Source organism: Nothobranchius furzeri, chromosome 3 (assembly GCF_043380555.1).
Source record: "Nothobranchius furzeri strain GRZ-AD chromosome 3, NfurGRZ-RIMD1, whole genome shotgun sequence".
NCBI classification, from domain to species: Eukaryota; Metazoa; Chordata; class Actinopteri; order Cyprinodontiformes; family Nothobranchiidae; genus Nothobranchius; species Nothobranchius furzeri.
This window is the reverse complement of record NC_091743.1, coordinates 92538324-92546000: the sequence shown is the minus strand read 5'-3', so window position 1 is coordinate 92546000 and position 7677 is coordinate 92538324. Positions and strand designations below refer to the sequence as shown.

The following is a 7677-nucleotide window of genomic DNA, read 5'->3' as shown; positions in this document are numbered from 1 at the left end:
TTTACTTGTTAGTTTTAAACTTGATTGGTCTTTTAACATGCAGGCTGAACATGAAAATAGTCTCCTACACCTATCTCCTGCATTAGCTTCTGATAGAAGAAAACCTCTTGGGTCGGGAAAGCCTGACATATCTACCTAACATTGTCACTAAACAGTCATGGACTCACCCATCTTGGCCCGCGAAGAAAAAGGCAGTTGTTGGTTTTGTTATGATAGTCGACAGTTTTCGGACCCACGTGCAGAATCAACCTGGTGAACACACTTCATTCACGGCTGAAAGGAGAGAGCTGGAGGGGTCTTGGTCTCCTGGAGTGGTGGATCCTGGATGGGAACTGACTTTGGGGGGGAATTGGGCGACCTGGTGGACGGCTCAGGGGTGTGATGGGCAGCTGGTTGGCAGGTAAGTGTCAGCAGGACATGAAAGCATGTGAGGTTTCCAGAGGATGTAGAAGAGTTGGAGATGATGATATACCTGAGAGGCGCAAGAGAACAAATTAGTAACTAAATCTCAAAAATAGTGCTTGAGCTAGATCACAAGAGGGCTCGTTGCTGAGACTAGAATACACCAAACGTTTGGAATCATCCAGAAAGATCAAGTCGTACCGCTGCTTCTTTTATTCTCGGGGGATTGGTGGTGAAATCAGTTGCAGGTGTGCTCGCTGCTCGGGGAAACTCCCACTGGAATAAAAGCTCACAGTCAAGCGTTAGCAGCCACTCACCCAGACCATAACAGCGCCTCGTGATTTTTATCTTGAGAGGCGCTATAGAAACGATATTTTCTTCTTCTTCAACAGGATTAGCATACAGGAAACAGCAGAGAACGTCTCAGATAATAGCACCTAACCGTTAGCATTAGCAAATCCACCACACAGCAGAAGTCCTCCAGTTATTTGTGAAGATAAAACACCAACATTGCAGAGCAGACAGAGTCAGTGGTAGATATGTGTTGCTGTTAGCCAATCAGAGGCAAGATGTCCAAATATCAGGGAATAAGACTCCAAAGCCCGCCGTCTGAAACTACGCTACTTTCTCCTCCAGCTGACTTCCACGTCCTCAAACAGGCGCGTCTGATCTTTTCTTCCCCCCGAGGGCGACTTACGAAACATTCATAAAGGATGAGCAAAGTTTAGCTGTAACTTTTGTCCGTTTCTACGGGCAGTTTTAACTCCTTATGGACTTGATTTGGGTTTTAACGTTCAGTTGGTTACGGTTAGCATGTTTTCTGATTCCTGATTCTTGTTTCGATCTTAATGAAACCCAAACCAGCAAATTAATCAACCAATAACATTAAATAACTAAATAATAAATCTAAAACTCATTCTCCTTGTACAAGTGAGACTAGACTAATGAGAGTCAAACCCATTTTTAGCAACAGGTAACGGTTGGGTTCATACTGAACTCTTCCCCTAAAGGTCTAGAAAGGCCATTCCTCTAGAAAATGATGAATTTCTTAAACAGAAAAGGATTTCAACCTCCAGCTGACTTGCTGAAGACTTTTGCCGTAGACCCTGGAATGACTGGAAGACTGCCGTTACCTTAGCAACCTAGCATGTATTTCTGAGGAAACGAAAGCAGCGAGAAAACTGGAGACCAGTCGTCTGACAAGCAGGCACACAGACAGTAAGAGTGGACAGTACTGGCAGCACTTGAACACGTGCCTCCAAATTTGTGTTCAAAATCCACTTTCTGAATCCCCAGAACATGATGCAATGTGCAGGATCTGCAGGAACATGTACAAATGGACTAAAAAATAGGACTTACAGTGAAATGGAGAAGGAATGCTGAGAGAGCTGCACATCAGCCTCAGGCTCACAAAGCACAAATGTCACAAAATGTTGATATACGTAAGTAAAAAAACGGAAGAAAGAGGAAAAATGAACATATTTACATAAATCTTCCTAGTGCAGAGAATATGATTCAGATCCAAACAAACCCAAAAACACAGAAAAGGGTTTTGAATGTTTGCAGATGGATTTAAACCTGCACATGAAAAACTGAGACAGCACTTTTGTATGAGCTGGCATCAACAAGAATGTCAGACATCTTTCTTTTATTTCCACTGTTTTATTCCCACCCCCCTGCTGAGAGCCCCAGGGTCAGCTGAGAATAAAAAAAACACACACAGTGTGTAAATCTTGACTCCTGGTTTCTAAACCATGCAGTGATTCACATAGTCATGCTTTCTGATCTATAATCCATGCCCACAGGTATGAATCTGCATTTTTCAATGATATTCTTCTTTAAAAATGTTTGCTAAACGGGTAAAATAAAGATTAACACATCAAATCAACTCTTAAATCAAGATCAAATATAAACCGAGAGTCAAAATATGAAAAAGTCCGTTTGCTATCTGAGATCCTACATTTAGAAAACACGATTATACCATAAATTGGGATGAAGTCAAAATATAAAGATTTGCACGTATTTTCTGTGTGCAGACTTTAAATCAACCAAACTTTTAATAAAAATTAGGAGCTTCTTCCTGTCTGCCTTCCTCTGAAGAACCCTTTTCTAAAGACTGAGTGACAAAGTCAGTGGAGTGAGACTTAAGCTCTAGTGAAGGAATTGATTATTGATTGTTGGCAGCAGTGCTTCTGAGCCACTTAAAATTGAACAAACTGTAAAGAAAAACCCGATTTTTCAATTAGCCGAGCCGTGCTAAAGGGCAGAGGTAATTAGATTTGTTTGGTTTGTTAAGGAAGGAAATTTTCAGCCTAAAAGTTCCTTGTAGACTTGGTGTCATGCTGTTCTTCAGCTTTGTGAGCCAAGCCCTACAGAGCACACCAACATTACTTATGATTAGGACTAATCCTGAATGAACAGACCGCTACCAAATATCAAGGATTTTAGTCAATTTGAGGCTGATTTGTGATCCTAAGAGTTCATAAGCTTTAGGCGGTTTTTAAAATGGGAGTGACGAATATCCAAAGTCAGTTACAAAACTTGATGTAAACTCCCTTGGCCAACGATCTTTGCTGGTTTTCACAAAGTGAAATATCTTTTTGTCAGGTTTTCCTATAGTTACTGAAATATGGATTGTTTTAAGTTTTCATTGAACGTTACTAAATATATCTGCAAAGAGTTGCCATGTTCTTCTGACCTATAAAAACTGTGAATCACTCTGGCATTCAATAAATCTACTCAAATCCTGACTGATGGCAACCCATTCCTCAATATCAGTATGTAGTAGGGTTAAATACAGTTGCTTTTGAGCTTAATATATTACCTTTACTTATGACCAATAAGCTGTGATACTCTATATAAACATAGAATATCAACCTGATTGGTCTTTGGATGTTTAATCAGAAGATTCAGATTCTTTGCTTTTTCAGGGATCAAACACACTTCATCTCACTTCAGAGTCAGGTTGATAAAAGATAAGAATTGGTTTTCTAAAGAAATAAAAACATGACTACTAGGAAACTAAGACGACTATGATGGATGAATCTAAGTGGATGGGATGTGATGCATGGTGATTTAATGGTGTGTGTGTTTATCAGAACCTTGTATCTAGAAGAACTGATGTGAAAATAATTTGGTTTGCATCAAACTGTGAAGTTGGTTCTTATCAAAAGCACATCAGATGCAATTCATGCTGTGTCTACCTCACCCTTGTTGGAGACCCTCTTCACGGATCCGGAGGTCAGGAAGGTCGGATGACCTCTGGGCACAGAGGTTCAGTAGATTAACCGCAGCACCGACTCTCCAGTCCAGAGATGTCGCCAGGCACACAGGTTGGAACTGGTTTGCGTCTAGAAGGTGTAGCTGTCATGCTGGGCAGTAGCTCTTTGACCCACGACATGCAGAATCACACACTGAGACAAAGGTAAGTAAAAAGGGTTTATTTTTATGAACGATGGGGAGGTGGAGATGATGGTCTGAGTTCGGGTGGTTCCGGTAGAGTTCTAGAGCGGAGACAGGAGTGAGTATTTGCAGATTGACCATATGAGGAATATGAGTTAGTAGCTTACGGTTTCATGGTTGTTGGTAAAGGCATAGAGAGGGGGGAGACAAGTCATGGCTGGCTGAGCTGGTCGAGTGAGTGGCAGGTGTGGCTGGGAGCTGAGCACCAGAGTTCGGGTTGTCCAGGTTGGCAGGTGGGGGTAGGAGAGCAGGCGGTCAGGGGCGAGCGACGGGCTGGCAGGCAGGGTTGAAATCCGGTGAGTCTATTTTCAGATGGTGGAGGTTTGGTTGGAGGAGGAGAAGCTCCTGAGGAGGTCGGAGGAAAACAGAACAGATAAGTTTAGGAGGGCGAGGTACACAAGAGACAAAATAAACTTCAAAACACTGGCAAGGTTCTGGCATGAGTTCTACCCAATGTTGAGTATCATCCGGCACTGAAGAGTTGTCCCGACGCTCCTTAAATCCCCTGACCACTGATGAGCAGATAGGCAGCAGCTGCTCTCCAGGCACACCCACCTGCACACAGAAAACACTCAGCACAACACAGTTAGACTCAGCACAAACCATGACAGTAGCGGTTAATCTACATACTAGGATTTAACACTGTTTGCTTCAGTTTGGTTAGATCCAGAGAAAAGATCGGACATTAGTATATGAACTTGTATTATCCACAAATATCTAGGATATTAATGCAATCGATAGAAGTTCATACACCAACTGTCTTGGTCTATATTTTAATCCAAATATTAAGGTTTAATTTAAGATCATTAAATTTAATAGCAAAAGTTCATTTATTGAATCAGAAGTTAAAGGAATCTTTGCTTATTCAATAACCAAACATATACACCATTCTGTGTTTCGTTTCAAAGAAGAGTCAGGTTTAAAAAAGTTAAGAATTCATTACTAACACTTTTAAAAATGACAATTTGTAACTGACTATTTGAAACAGCTTGATATGAAACTTGTTATTAAAAGCTTTACCTGTGTCTGAATGAAAGCTAAAGTGAAATGCGAGGTTTGGATGCGTGAATGACTCTCAGAAGGTTTCTTTCAGAGAGAGAAATGGGTTCTGGGTGGAAAGTTGTTTTGCAGCTAACTCAGTTGTTTGTTAGAGAGAACAGCATCGGACGCCATCTGTCAGACAATGTCTACCTCACCCAGTTCAGGAGACCCTCCGTGGATCCGAGATGTCAGGGAGATCGTTTCCTCCGGGCACGAGGTTGGTAGAGAGACCTCGGTGTGTCTCAAATCGGTCCTGAGATGTCTCCGTGGGTCACACGACTGATGAAACTAGTTGCGTCTCAAAATCAATGACTCTGAAGGAGTTTTTGCATCAGCTGGAAACAGGTGCGTCTATTCGGAGCAATTCTATCGGGTGACAGAACAGCTTAGCGAGGCTTGGGCGGCCGACCCTCGTCCTCTGGTGGGTTCTAGAACTGACTTTCAACTACGGAGATTTGGTTTTAACGAAACCTCAGAACACGCCCTCTCAGCGTCAGAAAGCTTGTTGTCATGAAGTAAAGACATGTGAGATGGTTTACTCTTTACCCTGGATTCCCATCTGCGTGAGGTGGTTAACATGCAAGATGACCTTCTGGTTTACTGAACACACATTACTGATTATCATAAATAATAATAATTGTTATTACCCAAAGCATAATAAGTCATTTAAGTAATTAAATACATTTATACTGAACCAAGATGATTATTTATGATGATTGTAATAAACAGTAAAACAGTTTATTAAATTATTATTTTAAAATCTTGAAGTGTCCTTCATCTTGGGACGGAACAGCAGACAGATGAAGATGGTGTCTAGGAGACATCACGGCTCCTGGCGGGTTAATCTGTGGGACAAAGTTACAGCTCGACCCAGCTCGACCCAGCTGGGAAAATGTGACCTTTGTCACAAATAAGAGGCCATTCATGACGCTACAAAGGACTCTGAGGGAGTCGGAACTGTATCAGCTTTGTTCTGCAGGAACCGTTTGCTGTGTCAGCTTCAGCGTGTAGCAAGTTTTTGACAGCTTGTCAAAAGATGCTCTGGGTTAAAGGCGCTGACGTCGTTAGGTCCGTTTTAGGGGGGCTTGAGCCCCCGTAAAATAATCACAAGCCCCCCTATCATTTTGAGTTTTTCTAGGGCTGGGACTTTAACGCGTTATTATGATTAATAAGAAAAAAAAGACTCGTTAAAAAAAATTAACGCATTTAATCGCAGCTTGCATTTCGAGCACGGCGGAACCTTTGTCATTGCACGACTTCCTCGTAGACTGAATATCACTGACGCACACAACAATGCACAGTGCTAATGGCTGCTAGCGGAATAAAAACCGAAAGAAGTTGCCTTGCTTGGACTGATGCAGGATTTAGGAAACATGTCCGCCTCTTTTCTTAACTTGAAAAAACAAACTTCCAGACAACAACGGAGTCCGTGTCGTGGACATTTTTCAGAGATCGTCTCTGCTGCGGCTGCCCGGTGGCACCGGAAACTTTACAAAAATAGCGGTAAGCTATATTTTTAACATTTACGTAACATCTGTGCAGCGCTGAAAGCACCAGACAGAATAATTCTGTACCCTAACAGAAGTTTATGAAAGTAGTCAGATTTGGGTCTTGTTTCATATCACACAGGGACATTTGATTAATTAAAATGCATTTTTTTATTAAAAGCTTTAGTTTTACAGTAATAACTATGTCTAATGTTTAATTCTCTGTCTCATAATTTTAATTAAGTTTTGCTTTGAGAGCACATTTTCCTGAATGATTAAAATGCGATTAATTTAGATTAATTAATTACAAAGCCTCTAATTAATTAGATTAAAATTTTTAATCAAGTCCCAGCCCTAATTTTATATATATACTGATATTTTGTCTTGTAATTGTTAATTACATACTCCTTTATTCCATATCATAGCAGTGTTATTTATATATTAAAACTGTCAACTGCACACTCATTTGGCAGAATAAAAGTTTGACAATTATTCATTTGTTCTTTGTCATATTTCAGTAACATTTATAATTAAGCAAGTTATAATTAAACAAATGACTGCAACATTTCCCCCTGTTAAGTGCAGTAGACTGAAATGAATAGCTTTATTTGGAAATATAACACATCTAATTTTTAATGGACATATAAAATCTTTCTTCAACATAGACCCCACTAATGAACTGATTAAGTGTTATTTTTTTTATAAAAAGAAGAGAGAAAATGCACAAAGGTAGGAAAGGAAAAGAAAGTGATGAAATAATAGGTTTTGTTAAATGTTCTTCAGATAATGAATTAATTGACAAAGTTTTTGCAGGGTGTGAAAACAAATGTTCAAGGTCAAGCTCCTGGGGCTAAGCCCCCCTATATCTCAATCCTAGTGACGTCCATGGTTAAAGGGTTAGAAGAACCTTGAGAAGGGAACATGATGTTGACAATCTGAGTGTAAACATGCAGTGTCAAATCTTTTCCTGCACCTTGGAAGATTAAGAGATGCACAGAGGCAGATTCATGTCTGTAGATGACCGGTGGCATGTAGGTCAATCTGTAGGTGAAAACTGACCATTCCTGGACGTTACGACGTGTAGTTTGTTAGAATTAGTTTGTCCACTTGTTTCTTGGGGCTTATTTGCATGGTCTAAAAGGGATTCTGCTTTTGTTCCCTGTAACATGACAACTGGAAAAGCCATTATTCATCACCAAACTGTCCTTGTATGGATGGGAGGGGCTCCTCGTGGAGGATATCTGGTACCATGTTTTGTATGCGGCTGGATTCCGAGGGACTGAAT

At 40.6% G+C, this 7677-nt stretch overlaps 1 long non-coding RNA gene across 2 annotated transcripts; it reads right to left on the bottom strand.

Annotated features, from left to right (window-relative positions):
* Positions 1–3826: 3826 nt before the first annotated feature.
* On the bottom strand, positions 3827–5998 carry LOC139068942 (uncharacterized). 2 transcript variants are annotated; one of them, XR_011520189.1, is made up of 3 exons: positions 4315–5998; positions 3972–4209; positions 3827–3905 (listed from the first exon to the last, which is right to left on the bottom strand). It is a non-coding gene; the product is annotated as an uncharacterized lncRNA (long non-coding RNA). The 2 variants fall into 2 exon arrangements; XR_011520188.1 differs by having other exon boundaries at positions 3972–5998.
* Between the last annotated feature and the right edge of the window lie 1679 nt (positions 5999–7677).